The sequence below is a fragment of the Panthera uncia genome, assembly GCF_023721935.1.
Source record: "Panthera uncia isolate 11264 chromosome A1 unlocalized genomic scaffold, Puncia_PCG_1.0 HiC_scaffold_17, whole genome shotgun sequence".
Classification (NCBI taxonomy): domain Eukaryota; kingdom Metazoa; phylum Chordata; class Mammalia; order Carnivora; family Felidae; genus Panthera; species Panthera uncia.
Genome location: NW_026057577.1, coordinates 52,643,532 through 52,666,529, shown reverse-complemented (window position 1 = coordinate 52,666,529; position 22,998 = coordinate 52,643,532). Strand labels below are relative to the sequence as shown.

General features: G+C 40.2%; 1 long non-coding RNA gene across 1 annotated transcript in view; it reads right to left on the bottom strand.

Annotated features, from left to right (window-relative positions):
• Nucleotides 1-3,386: 3,386 nt before the first annotated feature.
• Nucleotides 3,387-22,998, bottom strand: part of LOC125935730 (uncharacterized) — a 31,045-nt gene continuing 11,433 nt past the window's right edge. The window contains exon 3 of the long non-coding RNA XR_007461770.1: nucleotides 3,387-4,331. This is a non-coding gene — a long non-coding RNA (uncharacterized LOC125935730). The remainder of the gene's footprint in view (nucleotides 4,332-22,998) is intronic.

Below are 22,998 nucleotides of genomic sequence, written 5' to 3'. Positions count from 1 at the left end.
GGAGAGGCATTCATCAAAAATCTGTACAATTGCTTTGGCTGACACTGTAAACAATGCAGCTTAAACGCTGGTGTACAACAGATCAGTTATAATTCCTTAAGCCAAGTAGTTATAGATAAAATGGCCTTGGATTTATTTATTTTTTTATTTTTATTTTTGCCAATCGGAGGATTCTGAACCATTGCTAACACTATGTATTATACCTACACATTACAAGTGAATTGGGATAATCTATATGTAAGCTAAAAGAAAAGGCGACTTAGCTATAAAAAGAGACTCACAGAACCTTTGAGACTTGTTTCATTACCAGGTCTGGGAGGTTTGGGGTCAGGGTTCTAAAATATCTTCTACTTCCTTGCATTATACTTACTTATCTTACTGTTGTTCAATGCGTGCTTCCCAGTCTTAAGTGCTTTTGTGCAGCCACTGTCCTGATGGATGAGTCAACAATGATTTAAAGATAGAAACAAAACAAAACAGACATAAGCACACAAAAAACAAGCCCAGAAAGAATCAGGCCAATAGACTTGTAAACTCGATGAAACCTCCCTTCAAGGAAAATCAACAGTGGTAAAGATCTGCACAACCCTTGAAGGTCTCTCCTGCAGCTTTAAAAAAAAAAAGATTTTTTTTTAACTCTTACTCATTTTTGAGAGAGCATGAGCAGCGGAGGGGCAGAAAGCGAGGGAGACACGGAATCCGAATCCGAGGCAGGCTCCAGGCTCTGAGCTGTCAGCACCAGACCCCGGCGCGCGGCTCAAACCCACAAACCATGATATCATCACCTGAGCCGAAGTCTGACACTTAACTCACTGAGCCACCCGGGTGCCCCCCTTCCTGCAGCTTTGATTGGATAAGGACCAAAAGAAAAAAATGGAAATAAAGAAGTTCCCATGAACTTAGAAAAAGCCTGATTTTTGCTGTAGCAAAGGCAACAAATAGCCATGAGAACCAATTTTAAACCCTTTCAATTGATCAAGATTACTGCCTCAGTAAGCCCCTCATGTAAGTTAGCCAATCAGGGGCAGATTCGCTCCAATAAACGCCTCTCTGAGGGCCAACTAATCAACCACAGTCTCACCTGAGTAACCATGGGCTACAGATGATGTCAATCCACTTACACCTCTGAAAGTCTGTCAATTCCTGGCACTCCATGCTTTCCCCACACAAAGAAGACCTTTTATAAGGTCAGCAGTTTGCTCTGCTTGGAAAGACTGTGCCTGACTAGCACAGCTCCCCTTGCTATAGTAATCAATAAATCAAGCTTTGCAACTTTTTATTTCAGACATTGAATGGTGGTCTCATCACTGTTTGACAAACTTTCCTGATTCTTTTTATCATTTTTTAAGCTTCTTCCCATTTAATAGTCCTAATAGTGACAGCAATGATGATGATGACAACAACAATGACAAGTTTAACCCCCACTCACCATGTACCATGCACTGTGCTAAGGGTTTTATGTACATTATCGTCAGCGTTGAGACCTGCCAGGGACATTTGGCTACCAACACTTTTCAGATTTTCAGGTGGCATTCAGACCTGAAGAAGTTACTCTCCCTGGCTTATTCAGAGTGTCAGTCATTTGCTTGTTGGCTTTCAAATCCGCTTCTCACCCTTGCCCTTCACTGCTCAATCACGGGAGGCTGACTCCTACAGACTGAGTTTTCCAGGCTCTTCTGTCTGCAGGCTTCCAGTTCAGTTCCACTAATGGGAATGTGTAGGGAAAGATGAACGGCAGGGAGAGAGGAAGGGAGAAGGCAGAGTACCTCTCTCCTTTCTGCTGGTGGTGGCTCTGGAAATAACTGTATTTCCTTTTGTTGTTCTGGCCCCTTTGAACACGCCATACTTCTTGGTGGTCACCACTCATATTATTCTATTTGAAATACCTAGAGTGCTTTCTGATTTCCTGAACCCTTAATGATACAATCAGAAAGAACTGGTGGTACAAACTGTACCATGTAGACTTGAGAGATTTGAGATTTAGTTCCAAGTCTGCTTTTTTAAGTTTATTTATTTTGAGAGAGAGAGAGAGAGAGCGCACACAAGCAGGGCAGGGGAAGGGCTGAGAGAAAGGGAGAGAGAGAATCCCAAGCAGGCTCTGTGCTGAGAGTGAGGCTCAAACCCACGAACCATGAGATCAGGACCTGAGCTGAAACCAAGAATCAGACACTCAACCGACTGAGCCACCGAGGGTCCCCTCCAACTCTGCTTCTAAATCACTTGTGACTTCAAAACAATCACAGTTTGGTGCCTCAGTTTTGCTAGATATGATGGAATTGTTGATATTTAAGGTCTCCCCACCCTGCCCACCTTCTGTAATACTGCGCTCAGCAAGAATTGGTTGAACATTTGTAACAGTTATAACCTTTCCCTTCTCCCACGTAATAGTGCTTAGAAACTGCCTTAAAGGCCATGTTTACATTTATAAATATAGCTGCCCCCCACCAACCAAATGAAACATATAAAATCACCATTTTTTATGCACAGGGCAAGCTACATAACTTGAGCAGCCCAGTCAAAATGAAAATGCAGGGTCCTTGCTGAAAAAGCAGGAAAACAGTGCCATTAAGAGTATTAGAAATAAAGCTTTTCCTTTTAAACTATTTTACTTATAAAATACAACAGAGGTAATAGTGATTTATGAGTAACAATACAACGTACAAAGTGTGAAAAATATTTTTGGTGTCATAATTCTGTATAATATAGTAAGTAAATAAGACTATTAATGTGATATCTTGATTAATCACTATTCTGTGGCTTGCTTTTCTTCCAATTTATGTACTAGATCATTAAAATATATACTTTTAGCAATTTTATTTTTAGTTGATGCAATTGAAAAAGACATTAGTTGCTCCTGAAACATGAAAGATTGCAAATAATTTTTGATAATTTTAAATTTTGACAAGGATCTTTCTGCTGATGCAATTGTTATCAAAGCTGTTAAGAGTATTTCATAGGCTGTGACAACATTCGGGATACATGTCTGATAAATTATTTTGAAATAAAAATTTTAGTACATGTAGAGCTGATAATTCTCACGGACCAACTTTTCTAAAAATATTTCATTCTTCATACAAATCAGTTTTGTGTAAGTTAAAATTTAATTTTAAATGTAAATTTATGCAATGGTATTTTAATGTTTCCTCCGACATTTCCTGTAACTTGTGGAGGTTATACAAGAAATCAAACGTGCCTTCATGATTTGTATAGAATTCAAAACCCTGGTTTATGCATTCTATCAATGAATTTTCAGCTACAAGGAAAAAATAATGTAAAATTATTATGCCACATTAGTAATTGGTAAGATGAATGGAGCACGGTTTACTGGCAAATGTCTTTAAATTTATTTTCTCTTTCTTTAAATTTCTGTCTTTAAATTTATTTTCTGTTTCTAAGTCTGTGGATATGTGCTTTGCAACGTTGAAGCAGTTTTAAAAACTGAGATCCTAAAGTCTTCAAAGGATTACGAACGCGTGACATGTTTTCTTGCAGTGTCGATGTGGAAACTTTTATTTTGTAATAATTTACTGAACAAGTTTACTGCCCGCATTCCAGCAGTTCCTGTTCGGTCGGTTGTCGTCTGGCCAGAGTTAATATTCGTGCAGACGCCACAGCCAGGCTCCCGGGACTGATGGGCAAGCCAGCCTCCCACCCTGGGTCCCCACAGTACCGGCCTCGAGAGCCCCTCCTGCCTCCGGCGGCTGCAGCCGTTGCTGCTGTCGCCACTGCTTTTGTGCAGCGACCATCACTGCTGCAAGTTCGGTACCGTGTGCCGGCCAAGCCGACTCGGTTGGGTGAAGAAAATAATTTTGTGTGCCTAAGGCCTTGAAAAGATGAGCAAAATACTAGAGAAGAGGGTCCAGGGATATTTATCTTCTTTATGAGATTACCTAAGAAATGTTTGCAGCCTCACATTTGAGGCTACAGACGCTGATGAAAAACCTTAGTAGTGCCAGGAGACCCGTGATTGTTTCCAAGATGTTGCAATGACATAATTGGTGTTCGAGATGACCGATAATCTTCTGGAAGTGATCATGCACGAGAACTGGTGTGTTTGGAGCCACATGTATCCAAAGGTGCATTTTTGGATAAAAAGTCGAGCTGAATGAGTTTATGTTGACCTAAATGTGTACTTCCTTCAGGCTGTGGTGTCCTTTATCTAGAAATATCTGACCTCCTTGAAGAAACAGGCGTTTACTGATAGGCAGGCATGCCATCTCGAGTACTTCTTGAAGCCTCTACACGATTCATTCACCTTAGGTGTGAAATAAGTTGTAGCACTTTTTCCAGGGGTAGGTTAGAAGCATGCTTTCTTACGGAAAATTTCCAATCTATACAAAAGTGGAGAGAATAGTATAATGAACCTCTCCTTATGTAACTATTACTCAGCTTCAATAATTTCACTACCGAGTTTTATCTGTACCTCCACCCACGTTCCTCAGTCCTAGATTCTTTTGAAACAAATCCCAGACATTATATCATTTTATCTGCAAATATTTCAATACGTATGGTTAAAAGTTTGGGTACCCTTCTTTCACCTAAAAATCTAGCCACAATTCTCAACATTATAAAATAGTTATTTCAATTTCTCTATCTCAAATTTTTTTCAGAATTTGTTCGAATCTCTCTCCAAACAAGGTCCATGTACTACTCACTGGCTGGTATGCCTCCTAAGCCTCTTAATATAGAATCACCCCACTTCCCCTTTTGTCCTTTGCAACTGATCTATTGAAGAAGTTGGGTCTTTTTGTCTTGTAGAAATATCTGTGGTCTGGATTTTGGTAGTTGCTTCCCTAGGTGTTGTTTAACATGTTCTGCTGTTCCTTGTATTCTTGTAATCTGGTATTTGAGTATAGAGGTTTGAGAGATTTAGGTTTGATTATTTGGTATGTGGCTGCTTCGTAAGTGGTCTTGGGTACTTCCAAATGGGCACAGTAATGTCTCTTTTTTGCATGATGTTAACAGTCATTAATAACATTTTTTCAGGCCCATTATTTCATGAGGGGTTATAAAATGGTTACATTTACATTATATCATTCTTTACTTATTTCTCTATATAAAAGATGATTCTCGTAGTCTGAGATACGATATGTGTAAAATAGAAAATTTGTGCTTGATTCTTTCCCTGTATTTTGCAGTTTTCAAAATAATAAATTGTTTAGCCAGCATCCTTCCAACGTGACCAGTGAGTAAAGCATCATTTTGAATTTCTGGATTCAAACTTATTTGATGTGTTTCCATCCTTGCCGATGATGCTGAAATGTCCCATCTTTGGCCAGTGGGAGCATCTTCGGGTTGGCTCTGAGTCCTTTTGACAGGACCCTATTACTCTCTTATGACTTCCTTGCTTGTGGTACGATGTGATAGTCCAGCTTCATTTGGCACATTTTCTGCCCTACACCAGGAATCAGCCATTTCTACAAGAAGCTCTGTGCTTTTAAGTGAAAATGGTATTCCTGAACTACTATCAGGTTTCTAGTCTTTTTCAGTGGACAGAACTAGGAAAAAACTTTTTTTAAGATAACATACATGGTGACTTCATGCTGATACTTACAATTCAAACTCAGGATTACAGAGTTTTTATTTAACACTGTCAATCTCACATCACCTCTATCTCCTTTCTCCCATGCCACAATTGATTGGTTCCCAGTGATACCAACATCATTACCCATCCGTTCTGTCCCACAAAACATACTTAACACAATAACGGTATCACCACTATACCAAAAATATGTTTACTGTAAACAATTTTACAATTGTTTGTATAGGTCTTTTTCGTCTCTAGGCTTTATCCTACTCGGGTTGCACAATCAAATTATTTGTTGTAAAATCACTTGAAATAATTAAAAAAAATTTTTTTTTTAATGTTGATTCATTTTTTAAGAGAGATAGTGTGAGCGGGGGAGGGGTAGAGACCAAGGGAGACACAGAATCTGAAGCAGGCTCCAGGCTCTGAGCTGTCAGCACAGAGCCCCATGTGGGACTCGAACCCACAAACCATGAGGTCATGACCTGAGCCGAACTTGGATGTTTAACCCACTGAGCCATCCAGGTGCCCCTCACTTGAAACAATTTTTGATTAAGTTTTAAATTTTGTCTTTGTTTTTAGGAGTTTTAAAATTTAATACTGTTTTATAATTACAGAAAATACAGGGCCTCAAATTCTAATATACAAAATAAAATATATTTGGATTAGTGTAACTTTTGCTTCTGTCTCTATTTTCTCCCTCTCCCATAGATAATTTTTTAAAAAAATGTTTATTTATTTATTTTGAGAGAGAGGCAGAGGGAGAGTGCATGCGAGTGTGAGTGGGAGAAGAGCAGAGAGAGGGAGAGAGAAAATCCCAAGCAGGTTCAGCACTGTCAGTGAAGAACCCGACATGGGGCTTGATCTCATGAACCTGTGAGATCATGACCTGAGCCGAAATCCAGAGTTGGATGTTTGACTGAGCCACCCTGGTGCCCCTCCCATAGATCATTTTTAAAAAATGTTAGTTTGGGGTTTATTATTCCAGTTTTTCCTAGTTATAGTGTTTTAAAAGATATGTATCTTATCTATCTATCTATCTATCTATTTATCTATCTACCTATCATTTATCTATCATCTATCATCATCTGTCATCTACCTATGTATAGCTTGGTCAAGGTCATTAGGAAAATTTTTAAGTAGCTGTGACAACCTGAAGCTGTAGAACCTGGGGGTGAGAAGGAAAAAGGAGGACTGCAGACAGGTGTCAGGCTCAGACAGTTATAGCAACAGTGGTTATGATGTGGAGATTAAAGAAAGTCTGCTCTCGCTTGAGTAGACAAAGGAAAATGCTGTAACTACCTGGAAGAATATTTGGAAAAATAGGATGACAGTGAGAAGCAAGGCAGAGTAGATGCTCCTTCATTCAATATTTATGGAGGGTCTCGGGTTTTCTGGGAATAGTCTTGCAGGTAAGACCAACCAAGTTTCAAGGAAGGTCCAGTTCCTTAATCAGGATACACAGTCGTTTGTGATCATGTGAGCTCCCTGATATTATTCATATTATAAGGATACTGACAAAAGTCCATTGTATTTGGTGAAAAGCACTTGTACATAGTCCATTTCAATTCAATACATTTCAGCCAAAATAGATCAACTAATATATTTAAGATACTTTATAAGTTACTGTGGGGATACAGACATGCAATCGATATGCCCTGCCCTTCAAGACTTTCTTTTTTTTTTAACTTAAAAAACTTTTTTAAGAGTATGCCAAAATTTTTAATTTTTAAAATTAAAAAAAATATAATTTATTGTCTAATTGGTTTCCATACAACACCCAGTGCTCATCCCTACAAGTGCCCTCCTCCATGCCCATCACCCACTTTCCCCTCTCCCCTGACCCCCATCAACCCTCAGTTTGTTCTCAGTCCTTAAGAGTCTCTTATGGTTGGCCTCCCTCCCTCTCTGTAACTTTTTCTTCCCCCTTACCCTCCCCCATGGTCTTCTGTTAAGTTTCTCAAGATCCACATATGGGTGAAAACATATGGTATCTTTCTCTGCCTGACTTGTTTCACTTAGCATAATACCCTCCAGTTCCATCCACATTGCTGCAAATGGCCAGATTTCATTCTTTCTCATTGCCAAGTAGTATTTCATTGTATATATAAACCACATCTTCTTTATCCATTTGTCAGTTGATGGACATTTAGGCTCTTTCCATAATTTGGCTATTGTTGAAAGTGCTGCTGTAAACATTGGGGTACATGTGTCCCTATGCATCAGCACTCCTGTATCCCTTGGGTAAATTCCTAGCAGTGCTATTGCTGGGTCATAGGGTAGATCTGTTTTTAATTTATTGAGGAACAACCACACTGTTTTCCAGAGCAGCTGCACCAGTTTGCATTCCCACCAGCAGTGCAAGGGGGGTTTCGCAGATGACATGATACTCTACATGGAAAACCCGAGAGACTCCACCAAAAGTCTTCTAGAACTGATACAAGAATTCAGCAAAGTCACAGGGTACAAAATTAATGTACAGAAATAGGTTGCATTTTTATACACCAATAATGAAACAACAGAAAGAGAAATAAAGCAATTGATCCCATTTACAATTGCACCAACAACCATAAAATACCTAGGAATAAATCTAACCAAAGATGTAAAAGATCTGTATGCTGAAAACTATAGAAAGCTTATGAAGGAAATTGAAGAAGATACAAAGAAATGGAAAAACATTCCATGCTCATGGATTAGAAGAATATTGTTAAAATGTTAATACTACCCAAAGCAATCTACACATTCAATGCAATCCCAATCAAAATTGCACCAGCATTGTTCTCGAAGCTAGAACAAGCAATCCTAAAATTTGTATGGAACCAAACAAGACCCCGAATAGCCAAAGTAATATTGAAGAAGAAAACCAAAGCGGGAGGCATCACAATCCAGACTTTAGCCTCTAGTACAAGGCTGTAATCATCAAGACAGTATGGCATTGGCATAAAAACAGACACATAGACCAATAGAATAGAATAGAGACCCCAGAATTGGGCCCACAAATGTATGGCCAACTAATCTTTGACAAGGCAGGAAAGAACATCCAATGGAAAAAAGACAGTCTCTTTAACAAATGGTGCTGGAAGAACTGGACAGCAACATGTAGAAGAATGAAACTAGACCATTTTCTTACACCATTCACAAAAATAAACTCAAAATGGATAAAGGACCTGAATGTGAGACAGGAAACCATCAAAACCCTAGAGGAGAAAGCAGGAAAAAACCTCTTTGACTTCAGCTGCAGCAATTTCTTACTCGACACAGCCCCAAAGGCAAGAAAATTAAAAGCAAAAATGAACCATTGGGACCTCATGAAGATAAAAAGCTTCTGCACTGCAAAGGAAACAATCAACAAAACTAAAAGCAACCGATGGAATGGGAAAAGATGTTTGCAAATGACATATCAGATAAAGGGCTAGTATCTAAAATCTATAAAGAACTCACCAAACCCACACCCGAAAAACAAATAATCCAGCAAAGAAGTGGGCAGAAGACATGAATCGACACTTTTCTAAAGAAGACATCCAGATGGCCAACAGACACATGAAAAGATGCTCAACATCACTCTTCATCAGGGAAATACAAATCAAAACCACACTGAGATACCACCTCAAGCCAGTCAGAGTGGCTAAAATGAACAAACCAGGAGACTACAGATGCTGGTGAGGATGTGGAGAAAAAAAATTTTTTAATGTTTATTTATTTTTGAGAGAGAAAGAGAGACAGAGTGTAAGTGGGGGAGGGGAAGAGAAAGAGGGAAGCACAGAACTCAAAACAGGCTCTGCTTCTGGGGCTTGAACCCACGAACTGTGAGATAATGACCTGAGCCTAAGTCAGATGCTTAGCCGACTAAGCCACCCAGGCGCCCCTGCCCTTGAAGACTTTCAAAGCCAATGAGGAGAAACGAAAAGAGACACAGACTTCCTAAAAATATAATTGTGGCAGATAAGTAGTGGTGTGGAAATAAGGCTGAAGTGTTTAGGAAACCCAGTAGAAGAACAGTTGGCTTTGAGTTGGGGATAGCTGCGAATGCTTCAGTTCAACTCTAAAGTTCTGTGGTTTCTTATTTCATTAGTTGGCTCTGAGTATGAATTCAGCAGAAGGGGAGGCAAGGAGAAAGGGCTTCCCAAGAAGAAAGGGATCGGTAACCAGTGAGAGAGTGGGTGCATTTGCGGGGCTCATTTGCTCATGGCTGAATCAGTTTTAAAACCAGAACTTGGACAAAAACAATTCGATCTGTTTAGAAATGTTTGATGATTTGACAGAACCGACCAGGACAGTCTAAGTGCAACATTTTTAAACAAGGAGAGCGTATTTCGTCTCATAGAGTTACATTATCCAGAGGTAGCAATTAAAACTTTTGGAAAACCAAAGCCTGTCTGTGAAAAACACAAAAATGAAGAGCCCTCTTTAAAGATCGTGTTATTTCACAAAAATTTCAGTTACTCTTTTCACAGTGGAATTGCCAGGCGAAATGGGGAAAAAATTGTTCTCAATGGTTATAAGGCACCATCCATTATAGCCCTGCTTTTATTTTTGCTACGTGACTTGTCAGGTCTGGGAAGGACTAAAATGTGGTTGTGGATACTGTGGTAAGAGAGAGATATTGCAGATCTTCCTTAGCGTGTGATGGGGTTCCATCCTGATAAACCCAAGGTAAGTTGAAAATGCGCTTACTACATCTAACCTACGGAACATCACAGCTTAGCTTGGCCTGCCTTACTAACAGGCAGAGCACTTACGTTAGCCTACAGTTAGGCAAATCATCTAACACAAGGCCTATTTTATAATCAAGTATTGAGTGTCTCATGTAATTCACTGAATACTGCACTGAAAGTGAGAAACAGAGTGGCTGTCACTGTGCTCTCGGGCTGACAGAGCTGCGGCCACCTAGCATCACGGGAGAGTTTGCCTGTTGCCAGCCAGGGGACAGATCAAAACTCAGAATTCAAAGTACAGTTTCTACTGAATGCGTATTGCTTTCACACCATTATGAAGTCAAAAAATTGTAAGCTGAACCATTGTAAGTTGGGAACCATCTGTACTGCATTTCATAGAACTTAAGATGTCATTGACTGTAAGACGTACTGTTATTTTATGTACCATTAAAAAAGAAGACAAAAGCCCCTGTTGATTAAACTGTGACACAATATAAGGTTCATTCCAGTTTCAGACTGTTAAAATGTGAAACTGAATGTGCATTTTAGAGTCGATTGCATATGGCCTTTATTGAGTGTCTACTGTATACCAGGTTCTATTCCCGCCTTGACAAACATTTTCTCAATTAATTCTTTTTTTTTAAGTTTATTTATTTATTAAGAGAGAGAGAGAGAGTGCACACACACACACAAGTGGGGGAGGGGGAGAGAGAGAGAGAGAGAGAGAGAGAGAGAGAGAGAATCGCAAGGAGACTCAACACCATCAGTGCAGAGCCTGATGTGGGGCTCAAACCCACAGACTGCAAGATCATGACCTGAGCCGAAGTCAGACACTTAACTGACAGAGCCACTCAGGGACCCTTCTCAATTAATCCTTATAAAAACCTACTGACTCAGGTATCCTTGCCCTTATGTTATAAAGAAAACAAGGCACAGTAACACTAATGACACGGGCTAAAGGTCACAGAGCTTGTAAGTGGAACAAACTCCTCATTCCTACTTGTTTTCAGATGTCTGTTCTTAATCTGTGACTCTCCAGTAAAGCTATGTCTGGACAAATTGTGACACTCCTGGGTGTTTTCAGCAGGTCACCTGTTTTCAGCTTGGGCACTTTTCACTTTTCATTTATGGCAAAGCCTTATAGGGACTTCATGGTGAGGCAATGCCTCATCCTTCCCTAACTCAGATGGCTTAGCCATGAGGCACATTGAGTCTTCTTGAGCCGGGGGAGAGAGTAAAGGAAGGGCAGGGTTGGCCTGGACCCCAAGGAGTTAGCTGTTGGCCAACATGCAACATCGAAAAAGCCAAAGCAAACAATTCAGAACTGATATAACCAGGAATCCTTGCCCAGAGAAATGCTGTAATGTATAAGGCAGCATAACGGGAGTTTCTGGTTGGTGGCAGTATTAAAAATCTGGTAAGGGGCCATGCATGGGTTCAAGATGGCCCATCTACTTGCCTTGGAACCCAAAGGAAAAGTTCTCAACCTGTGAGAAGTTAGGGTACTGAAACTCAGGACGAGATTCTAACCTCAGCAGGGAAATGGGAAGGTAGGAAAGTCTGGAAGAACCTCAGTTCTACAACCTGGACAATATGGTGGAAGCAGGAGACAACTATAGCAATATAGGGTTTGTGGATGCTCGCGGTTTGAGAACAAGCCCACCAGACACTCCACACGCCAATTCCATGTGCTGGTCCTCCTCTCACTGTTGACTGGTTGGGTGATCTTAGGGGCTGAGGCTAAGCAGGAAAGGCTGGAGAAGGAAGGCCATCACATTCCTCACTTACGAGGGAAATCAGGTGAGGTTGGACCTGGCAATAGTGAGACTCAGGTTGGACAATTCCATTCTTGCTACTTTTCTGTTAACACTTTGTGAGACTTCCCTTTTGAGGTTAAGTCCCACTCAGGCTTTTACTAGTTGTGTGGCAAATCACTTAACCCCTCTTATTCTCAGTTTCCTTTATAGTAAAATAGAAATATTTAATTCAGAGATTGGTTGTGAGGATTAAGAAAGACTAAGTGATTACAAAGTTGGTCTAGGTATGAGTTAGCTCCTCTTCCTTTCATCTCTCTAGGCCATGTATTAAATGCCATCTGTACAATTAAGACTTATCTACCCTCCTCCTAACTTAACACAGCAATAATGATAATTATTTATACATGGTCTACAGTTTCTGAAAAATTGTTCTATGCATTACCCTATTCCTTAAGCTGATTTTTCCAACAATCCATTGAAATACCTGGCAAAACACTCTTTTTAAAATTTCTGTTAAATAGTAACACTTAATAGTAACAAAAATATTTTTAAAATTCCCTTCTGCAGAAAGGAAAGAGAGAAACTGGACAGATTGGTGGGAAAGGCTAAGCTTGTCTAAACTTGCCTGTGTAAAGCAGAGGGGAGATGTCAGGGAACAGACGATGGAAGACAGTTTGAATTGTGCCCTGGGTGCTATGATTCTAGGAATGTAAGAGTCACTAACTTTTATTATTATTTTTTAAGTTATGTTTTAATATTTATTTATTTTTGAGAGAGAGAGAGAGAGAGAGAGACAGAATACAAGTCGGAGAGGGGCAGAAAGAGAGAGGGAGACACAGAATCCCAAGCAGGCTCCAGGCTCTGAGCCATCAGTGCAGAGCCTGATGCAGGGCTCGAACCCACGAAACACAAGATCATGACCTGAGCTGAAGTCAGACACTTAACCAACTGAGCCACCCAGGCGCCCCTAGAGTCACTAACTTTTAAATGATTGCTTGAGTAATATTAATAAAAATCTTTTTGTGTACATGTTCAAATGCCAAAGGATTCTTGACTATTTAAAAAGTCGTTCTCCTTGGTTTCTAGATAGGGACTTTACCTTATAGGTCTAATATCCCTAAAAGAGTGTCTGGCCAAGAGGTATTATTATGTTCAATAGTCATAGAACACTAAAATGCCTTTTAATAAGACATTTCTTTATTGCTTGTAAAGTGCTCTGGGCTATTTCCATTCTGAACGATGGAATACACTTATATAAAGCAAAGTATACCTAACAGATAATCGGGTTGAGAGCAGAACTCTGATTAAATGAGACATCTGACAGGTAAACATTTGTCTTTGGGGTGAGACTTCCCTTTGTTTGAGAATGGACCAGTTGAATGAATCCTTTTAGTAATGTATTTGTAAGGAAAATACCTATCCATTTTTTCTTAGGGAAGCCCAGAAAGTAGTGTAATAACCCCAAATGCAAAACCTTCAGAGTAACTTACTAAATGTTCTGTTTAATAATGTAAATGTAGTATATTTGCAAGATAATGAAAACATTCCTAAATGTGAACTTGTACTGTCCTTTGCCTAGAAATGATGCCTTGGTGAAGTTATGTGTATTTTTATCCAAGCAGTGTCCATTCAAGACTGGGAACCACCAGGAAGGTCATGCAGGCCTGGACCTTCTTTCACCTGAAGGCCAAGGGAAGTCTATGATGTGGGTGTAGATCAGCAAGAAGCAGCACTAGATGGACTGGACCACTGGTGTCCTACCCAAGAGTTAAGATGGATAACCTTGATTTGGGGCAACGTTTGAGGATTCACATGATTGTCCCAGAGATGAGAGCCTCAGCACCCTGAGTGTGCACCTGCCATCTTGAGGTGGGAAAGAGGAGCTTAGCCTGGGAAGAGAGGCTTTGCATCTTCCCTGGGGGCAAAAAGGGGATTGAGCTTGGATGCTGGAATATAGAGGTACCCGAAAATTCCTGCGGAAAGGGTGCAGCTGGCTCCTCCCCACATCGGGAAAAGACCTGTGGGGGCTAGCAAGGCAGGGATAGTCAACTTAGGTTTGGGCTGTGACTTTCAGGGCAACCATCTGTAGTCCTAGTTGTGGGCTATCTTTTGGGGTAAGTAAAACCTTGCTTTGTGAGCCTAATTCATTCTGGAAACATGCTTGTAATCCAAAGGACTTGTACATCAAAGTGAATTTCAATAACCAGTGTCTCACTTGTGATCATGTGACCTACGGTGTCAGGTACTACTCTTATTTCAAGACATTGCTCATTTATCAAATTAAAAGTTATTAGAAGGTTTGCTCATCTTGTGCAACACTTATAAAACAAGTTGCTTGTAACCCAAGGTTTTACTGTATTTCTGTTCTCCCTCATCTTTCAGCGAAGGCTTATTTAAAGGGACAGCTTCTTTGAGATGTGCTTTGAAACATTGATGGAGGCAGCTCTGTCCACACTTAGGGAGGAAGTAAAACCTGAAAGCAGAAACTGCCCAGGGCGGGGGGGGGGGGGGGGGGGGAAGATGGTTAGGTGTGAGCAGATAACCTGTGCACAAAGTAGAGCAATAGTCTAGAGAGAGTGTTTGGCTGGGGGAGCCTGAGGATTTGTGGAATATGTCTTTATTCCTCAAGTTTTCACTGCTACCCCTGAGGGGTAGCCCAGTGAAAGATGAGACTTTCTGCTTTTATAGGCATGTGTGTCAGAGTTATTTGGGCATAAGAGAAGTTTGACCCCAAAGAGCTGAGAATTTAGGAGAGTGTCTGAGTTGTATAGTCTTTTTTTATTTTTTATTTTTAAGTAGGCTCCACACCAGCATGGAACTCAGTGCAGGGCTTGAACTCATGACTCTGAGATCAAGACCTGAGCTGAGATCAAGAGTCAGACCTTAACTGACAGAGCCACCCAGGTACCCCTGAGTTGTATAGTCTTAAACACTCAACTCAGGTATCTTCATAAGGCTTGCTCAGCCTGGTGTCTGAGTTCAGCATCTTTCTTACTGTTCCTTTGACACCCTGGGTGCTATTACACAAATAATAATAACATTTATTGACTGCTTACAGTGTGCCAAACAGTGACTTAAGTACTTAAATGGTTTATCTCATTCAGTACTTTGGTATTCCCATTTTTCAGGTGAGGAAACTCAAACTTGGAGAAGTTATATGATTTGCTTGAAGTCCCACAGCTAGGCGTTCAGAGTCAGGATGTGAATCCCAAAGGCCTGTTCCAGAATCCGTGCACGTAGGAATTAAAATGTACTCATTTTACTTCTCCCTTTGTTCACTTTTTAAAAATGTGAATTTCCTTAGGATAGTATCTGTATTTTTTAAATCTCTGTCTCCCTATCTTTTAGCATAGTGCTAGATATATAACAAATGTTTGGCAAATGTTAATGGAAGGATGAATGAATGATAGTGCCTAAGGAGCCAAAGTTTAAGAAAATACACTGACACTTTTCTTACAGTGTATGAATGAATAAAATAATGTACTCACCTCTGCTTGTGACACATAATAATTACTCAGTAAATGTTAGCTATTATTATCATTACTGGAAATAAAAATACATTTAAGAGAACACTTATTTTTGCACAGGAATGCATCAGACATCTTATTTTTTTCATAATGTCCTTTACTTTGATTGCTTATTTCTATACAATTTTAGAAAGAGGTGAGCATTTAGTTTCTCTGTGGTATTTTTTTTAATGTTTTATTTTTGAGAGAGAGACAGACAGAGAGACAGAGAGGCAGAGCACAAGTGGGGGAGGGGCAGAGAGAGGGACACACAAAATCTGAAGCAGGCTCCAGACTTTGAGCTGTTGGTACAGAGCTGGACGCAGGGCTCTAACTCACAAGCCATGAGATCATGACTGTAGCCAAAGTGGGACACTCAACAGACTGAGCCATCCAGGCACCCCCAGAGTATTTTGAATGTATAGGAGTTAAATACCATTTTCGATAGAATTTTCCTTTGAAATGTGAGTGGTGTTTGCTTGAAATATGAATATAGTTAAGCAGGATACAGGGCTGCTGCAAATTCAATGTAAGCAATCTGCAGTGTAACAACGTGAGAATATAGATGACATTGAATGTAAAAGGGTTTCTTATCATAGGCTTCCAGCCATCACAGCCTAAGGACAAAAGCCAACCACCAGATTAGAGGAATATTATGATTTTAGTATAATACAAAACTCAAGCTTTCTCACTTTTGGCTTTATAGTCAATCCATTCCCATTGTTCTTGCTATAAAAGTATCTAAATTGATTTCGCTTTAAAAATTTTCTAAATAGAAAATTGTCCAATGGTGCCAACTTACCTAAGGCATTTGGAATATCCTGTTGTGGGTGTCTTTGAGGAGGTAGAGTGAAAGAGTTTATTACTTTTATTGTTGTTGTTGTTATAATTATATTAATCATTTATCCATTTGTGGCAGAATCTGCTCATGGCACACCCCAATATCTATTCTGTCTCCACCTCAGTAACAGAACTCTGCATTTAGATGGGAACAATATACCCAGCTAAAAGAGCCTTCCTTGCAACTAGGTGTCAGTGTGATTATGTGATGAAATTCTGCTCAATGATATAGAAGTGGAAGTGTCGTGAGTTATTTCTGGAAAATCTCATTAAGAGGGAGGAAGGAGACCCCATTTGCCCCCTCTTCCTTCTTCCTGTAGCCTGGAATGCAAATACAAACGCTGGAGCTCCAGCAGCTGGTTTGGGCTGTGAGGTGGCTTTGCAAATGGAAGCATGAATGGCAAAGCAGCTACAAAAAAAGAGACTGGGTCCCTAACAATGTACAGCCTCCATAGTAGTCTTGAATGGCCAATTTCTGGTCATTACATGAAAGAGATGAAAACTTTTTCCTTATTTCTGCTGTCAGTTTGCATCTTCGTTATACGCAGCCAAGCCCAATTCTAAGAAGTATTCTAAGAAAGTAACAGAAACTTTTCAAGAAAACTCTATCTATCCATGTATTAAGGTACTTCCATTGTGTGGCGTTTTGTTGCTGTTCATCTCCGGCTTTTTGGTCCTATCTTCCCTCCTTCGATAATCTTTTAGGTTCCCTGTTAAGATGAGAGCTGCTTTGAGGCTCTTTTTTTGTTTTGTTTTCTTTTCTTTTGTTTCGCTATACTCCTATTTTCAGTATCTTTGTATGGGTATTACAATTTCCTTAGTTCTCCTCTGTCTCTTCTCTGAAATCCTCATGAGGCCCCAGCGTCAAATTACACTTCCATCAATGAACATAGAAGTTTCTCATTAATTCAGAGGGTAGGAACTCACGACAACAATTGTTCTAAGTGATTTTTTTTTATTTAATAGGATTTGTGGAAACTAATTTTTAGTGTGTCTATGATGATAAATTAGCAAACACCAATTGAATGCAGGCAGTTGTCAATTTAATCAAGCATTTGATAGTCTCCCGTGAGAAGCAGAGAATAGAAAAAACTCCAACTAAGCTTTGACTCCCAGCTCTGACAGTTAATAGCTATGTGAACTTGGAAAAATATCTCAACTTCTTGAGCCTCAATTTCCTTATCTATAAAGTAAGTAGTGATCAAGACGAAAAGTGCTAATGCACACGTAAAAAGAACATGTCTCTGTCAGCTTTATAGTGTACTTTGCCAATGTAAAGGATTTCGGGTCAGTGGAAAACAATCTGGGCTCAGAACTAAGTGTGCACTTGCTAGCTGTGTAACTTTGGCCAAATTAGTTAACATCTGACTAACAGGAGTTAAATACCATTTTCTCCTATTGTTAGGAGCCTAGTTTCCTTATTTGTATAATAAGAAAAATGACAGTAGTGCCTGACAGGGCTACTGTGAGAATGATGTGAAATAACATATGTGAAGACTCTCAGACAGTACCTGGTGCTAGAAAATGGTAAATATTAGTATTCTTGTGGTTGTTACTGCTATTACTACTTTCTTGGGGATAAATGGTCAATTGTGGCTTGTTGCATTTAAAGTAGCTAAGTGGATGGGTGATCGAACCACACTGTAAAAAGAATATCCATTAAAAGCTTTATGTCAACCTAAAGGAACATGTTAGGTACAGTATAGTGGGCTCAGCCAATATTTTTACTGACACCATGCATGAAAGTAAAGTTTTCTTATTACATTTGATGGTAACACAAAGTTGGGAGGGCTAGAACAATGGAAAGGATATGGGGATTGAAGACTGAGGACTTGGCTTTGAGTCCCCAAATTCAATCATGTAATGACTCAGTTTCCTCATCTGCAAAATAATAATAACACTGGTAAAAGGACCAGGCAGATGCCTTTTGTGAGTATTTTTTCCTGAAAGATCTCACATAGTCCATGACTCATTCTGAAAAATGATCATGCGCTTGCTTGTTTATGACCCTAAAGTAGTTCCAATAAGTGACGATAGTATAAGCATAGTTCACCAGCTTCAAAAGTAGGCAATTATCAACAATCAGTACATTTGAACTATTTCAGATTTTATGCACAAAGTTTTCCCTTATTTATTTTTCAAAGTCACGTACTTGAAATTTGTATAAAATAGAAGCAAATGAATTAACCCGGGCTGCTACCCAAAAGAGGACTGCAGTTTGGGGATTCTGAGGCCAGCTTGGATCATGAGGAGGGCTTAAGAAGAGCAGTTTGGCCCAAACCTAATAATTCTTCCTGCAGAGATCAGCCTAGAAGGAGCACTGACAGTAAGAACCCTTCATTGCCTAGCCCTGTCTCTGAGACAACAGTGCTTTGCTGGTGTTGGAGGAAAAAGGCTAGGGCTGAAGAGATAAGCTAAATTTACATATGAAATTGGGTGACGCTGATTTTATAGCTCTAATGGATACTTGTTACTCTCCCGTTTGTCCTTCAGACTACAAGAAGTTTCTATCCACGAGTATCGACCAACACTGGCTATATCGAATACATGTTTCCAGCTCACCTGACCCCTGACACCTCAGGGTTGTATGTCTTCACCACAGCCACTGTGATGAAGGACTTTCTGTGGGGTCTTGCCTTTCTGTTACCCAAGACGAATGCCCAGGATCTCCGGTCCCTCTTACCTTTCCAGATTTGTACGAAGTCCTATGCCAGAGGTCATAGGATGTAGTTTCCCTACTGGTTGCTGAAGGGGCCACAGCCTTGGTGTTTAGAGGCATAAACTCCTCATGGAACAAACTTTGATTAGTAAAAAGTGAAGCCAGGGGATAAATTCCTTCTCCATTTTTTCTCCACGACCAGAGACTGTTCTGAGTCATGGTTTTTCCATTTAATCTGTCCAGACATGTCCTGCATGGTCACGCTGCAACACCAGTCAGGCAATTGCTTGTTATGGAACAGTAGCCAGCGTGGTCAGTGCATTACCTTGCTTTTCCTTCCCATACTCCTCTGACTCAATTGTCTTTTCTTTCACTCTCGCTTCTCAGTGATTGAACTTGCCAAGGAAGCCTTGCTTCAGAATCAATTTTTTTTCCTAGGGAACTCAGACTAATGCGCTAACTCTAGGCAGTGACTTGAGAGAGTTACTGAGCCCATACCTTCTAGGAACTTACAGTTCAGGTCAAGAGACTGATACAGAAAGCATGAACCACAGTACAAAGCTGTACACAACAACATACAATCTCATCTTTGAGATCTTCCCAAACTTGGGTAGTTGTCTCCAGTTATGGTTATTATTATTATTTTTTGTGCTAATTGAAATGTCTGGATTTGTTTTGCTTGAATTTTTGCTTGAATTTGCTTACAACATTACAAGTAGGCCTCTGAGATCAGAGTTCCTCCTCACCTTATGTAGAGGCCAGCATTTTCCTTGGGGTTTCAATCACAGATTTTGAATGTGTTCATGTTGCTGTAGGGACTTTGCTTTGGAAAATGCACCATTCAGTTTTTCTTTAATAATAGCATTTTATCATAGTTCCCTTTTCCTAAAATCAAATTACTGTCAGAATTTTTTTTTTCCTTCTCTCTCCAGTCAGATAATTGAATGCAATGATGTTGTTTATCCATAGATACTGTCTAGACTAATTTTTTGCCGGCTTTTTTGAAACTGATTTAGCAGACTCTGCAGCCTAGGTAGCTATCCACATGGTGCTATAATGGGTGGTTTGGACTTACGCTTTAATATTTCTGAACATTATTGTCTCTAAGTGGAGACAAAAACATGACTGTATTTGAAAAATACCAGAAATTTGCTTTAGTTGCCTAAAGGTAGAAGGTAAATCCTGTTGTTGGGGCAATCTCTTTGTTTTGGTGGGATTACCTTGGTGAGGTGTCTTGTTCACGTGGGCATAAATTAAGTCTGTGGGTTAAATATTGCTGCTTAACAAATTATCCCAAACTTGAAGCAATAATACCAACTTTTACTTCCTAACATTTTTGAGGCTCAGGAATTTTGGAGCAGCTAAGTTGAGTGTTTCTGCCTCAGAATCTCTTGGGAGTTTTCAGTGAAGAGATTGGCCAGAGCTGTCATCCTCAGAAAGTTTGACTGGGGCGGGAAGATTTACTTTAAAGGTAGCATGCTCAGATGGCTGGCAAGTCAACGCTGGCTGTTGGAGGGAGACCTGAGTTCCTTACCACTTGCATTTTTCCATGGGGCTGCTTTGATGTCGTCATGACAGGGTAGCTGGTTTCCCCAGAGTGAGTAATCCAAGAGAAAACATTGAAGCGGCACTGTTTTCCTTTTTTTTTTTTTTTTTTAATGAAGCAGCACTGAAAGTCACACACTGTCACTTACTGTATTCTGTTGGTGACACAGACCAACTCTAATAGACTGTGGGAGGGGACTGTACAGAGCATGCGCATCAGAAGAGAATCAGTAAGGAGCCATCTTGGAGACTGACTGACACATTAAGTAGTGCTGGTTATTTTTCTTGAAAGTCTTTTAACTGTGGAGTAGCCCAAATGAAAATATATCAGACTGGGACAAGGTATACTCGCTTTAATAATAATATTCTAAAAGGGTGACTTCATTGGGAATCAGCATACAACTCTGCAAAGATTCATTTGATGTCAAGTGACTTTTCTGCCTTCTCTGCTGCAACCACCACAAGATGACCAAAAAAAAAAAAAAAAAAAAAAAAAGAGATGGCCCTTGGAAGGAGTTATGTGGGGTAAAACCCTAAGTTCTCTTCAGTTAACACCTTAGTAACTCAAAGTTCCTGTGACTCACCTTTTGGCAAAGTTCCCCACAGAAATGTCTGTGATTCTTACAAGGAGGCCTGGCTTCACACGTGCCCACAAACCAGCCTATTGGGAATAAGCTTCACAGGACCCTGCTTTATTCTCCTTATTCCCCACAAGCTTCTTGCAGGCTCTATCTGCAGCTTCCACTTTGGGATTCTGGTCCCAGGGCAGGGGGTGGCGGCGTGGGGGGAGGAACGGCCTTTTCTCTACCTGTTATGTCCCAATGCATTGCCAGGGCCCTGTGGCCCCACAGCCTGTACCCTGACCATCACAGAGTCTTTCATGAAAACAGGTCCTCTTTGCCTCAGAGTAATTCTCCTCCAAGCGCACACAAGGACAAGCAGCAGTTTTATTCTTCTGCTCTCTTCATCTTGAATATAATTAACCTTTCACCTTGTATTTACAGGCTGCTACTGTCTCCCCATGATTTACATAGTCTGCTGGGTTCTCCCCGTATTGCCAAATGTCTTCCAAAAAATCAGCTGTCAGAGCTAAGCAAATCTGTCAACACATGATGTGTGGCATAGCGCAAGGTTGTGATAAAAACTGATCTCAAGTATTAAAATTTAAGCTGTCCTCTTCTAGCTAAGCTTTAAACAAGTGCTAAACATCCTTCCCAAGGTTGTTTTGACTTTTGCTAGATCCTCTGCACTTTGAGCATTCTTGTGATGCCCCACATATGGCACCATTTACAGCAAGCACTTAACGTATTATCTAGATGTTTTATGTGTCAGTACTAAATTAACTGAGCTTCATGTCTTGGCTATATCAAGTCTCCTGGGCCAGGGCCCTGGAAATCCCACATATCTTCTGAGAATTCTGTCTCCTAAGTACTTTCTGCATCCATCGCTTCTTCCTTTTCTCCACTGCCACGGACTCTGTTCAACTCCTCAACATGTCTTTCATGGATCACTCCAATCAATATGTAAATGTGTCTTTCCCTGTTTTAATCCATTCTCCTCATCTCTGCTGGTAGGATAATCTTTCTAAATACAAATGCTAGCGTATCTTTCTCCTGGGTACGTATCTCTCCAGGGTGCCTGGGTGGCTCAATTGATTGAGTGTCCAACTCTTGACTTCGGCTTAGGTCGTGATCCCAGGGTTGTGGGATTGAGCCCTGTGTTGGGCTCTGAGCTAAGCATGGAGCCTGCTTGGGATTCTCCCTCCCTCTCTTTCTCTCTCGCTCTCTCTCCCTCCCTCTGCCCCTCTCCCCCACTCAGGCTATCTCTCTCTGAAAATAAAATAAAATAAAATAAAATAAAATAAAATAAAATAAAATAAAATAAAATAAAAGTTTCTCCATGGGTCTCCTCACAGGTTCTAGCATCACATTCAGGTTATAAGTCAGCCCACAGATTTTTGCCATTCTCTCTGACCTCATTTCCACCATCCCTCCTCCTGTGCTCTTGGCCGTCATTCAACTTGCAATGATCTTAAATGTATACTGTTTGATGCCCTGTGCTTTTGCAAGTATCATTCCTTCTATGTTATGTGCATTTCCTATTCATACTTCAAGACCCAGGCAGGTTTTATCTCCTGTAAGACCCCTTTCTGTTCTGGATTAGATGCCCCTCCCATGTTCCACATGATATTCCACATGTCTTTCTCCATGTGAGATGCAGTATGCATTGTGCTTTAAGTTATAGACTCTGGAGCCAGAATAAGTGGGTTTCATCACATTTGTTTCCTTTTTCTCTTTTTTTTTTTTCAAGTTTACATCCAAATTAGTTAGTATATGCTGCAATAGTGATTTCAGGAGTAGGTAGATTCCTTAATGCCTCTTACCCATTTAGCCCATCCCCCCTCCCACAACCCCTCCAGTAACCCTCTGTTCTCTATATTTAAGAGTCTCTTATGTTTTGTCCCCCTCCCTGTTTTTATATTATTTTTGCTTCTCTTCCCTTATTTTAA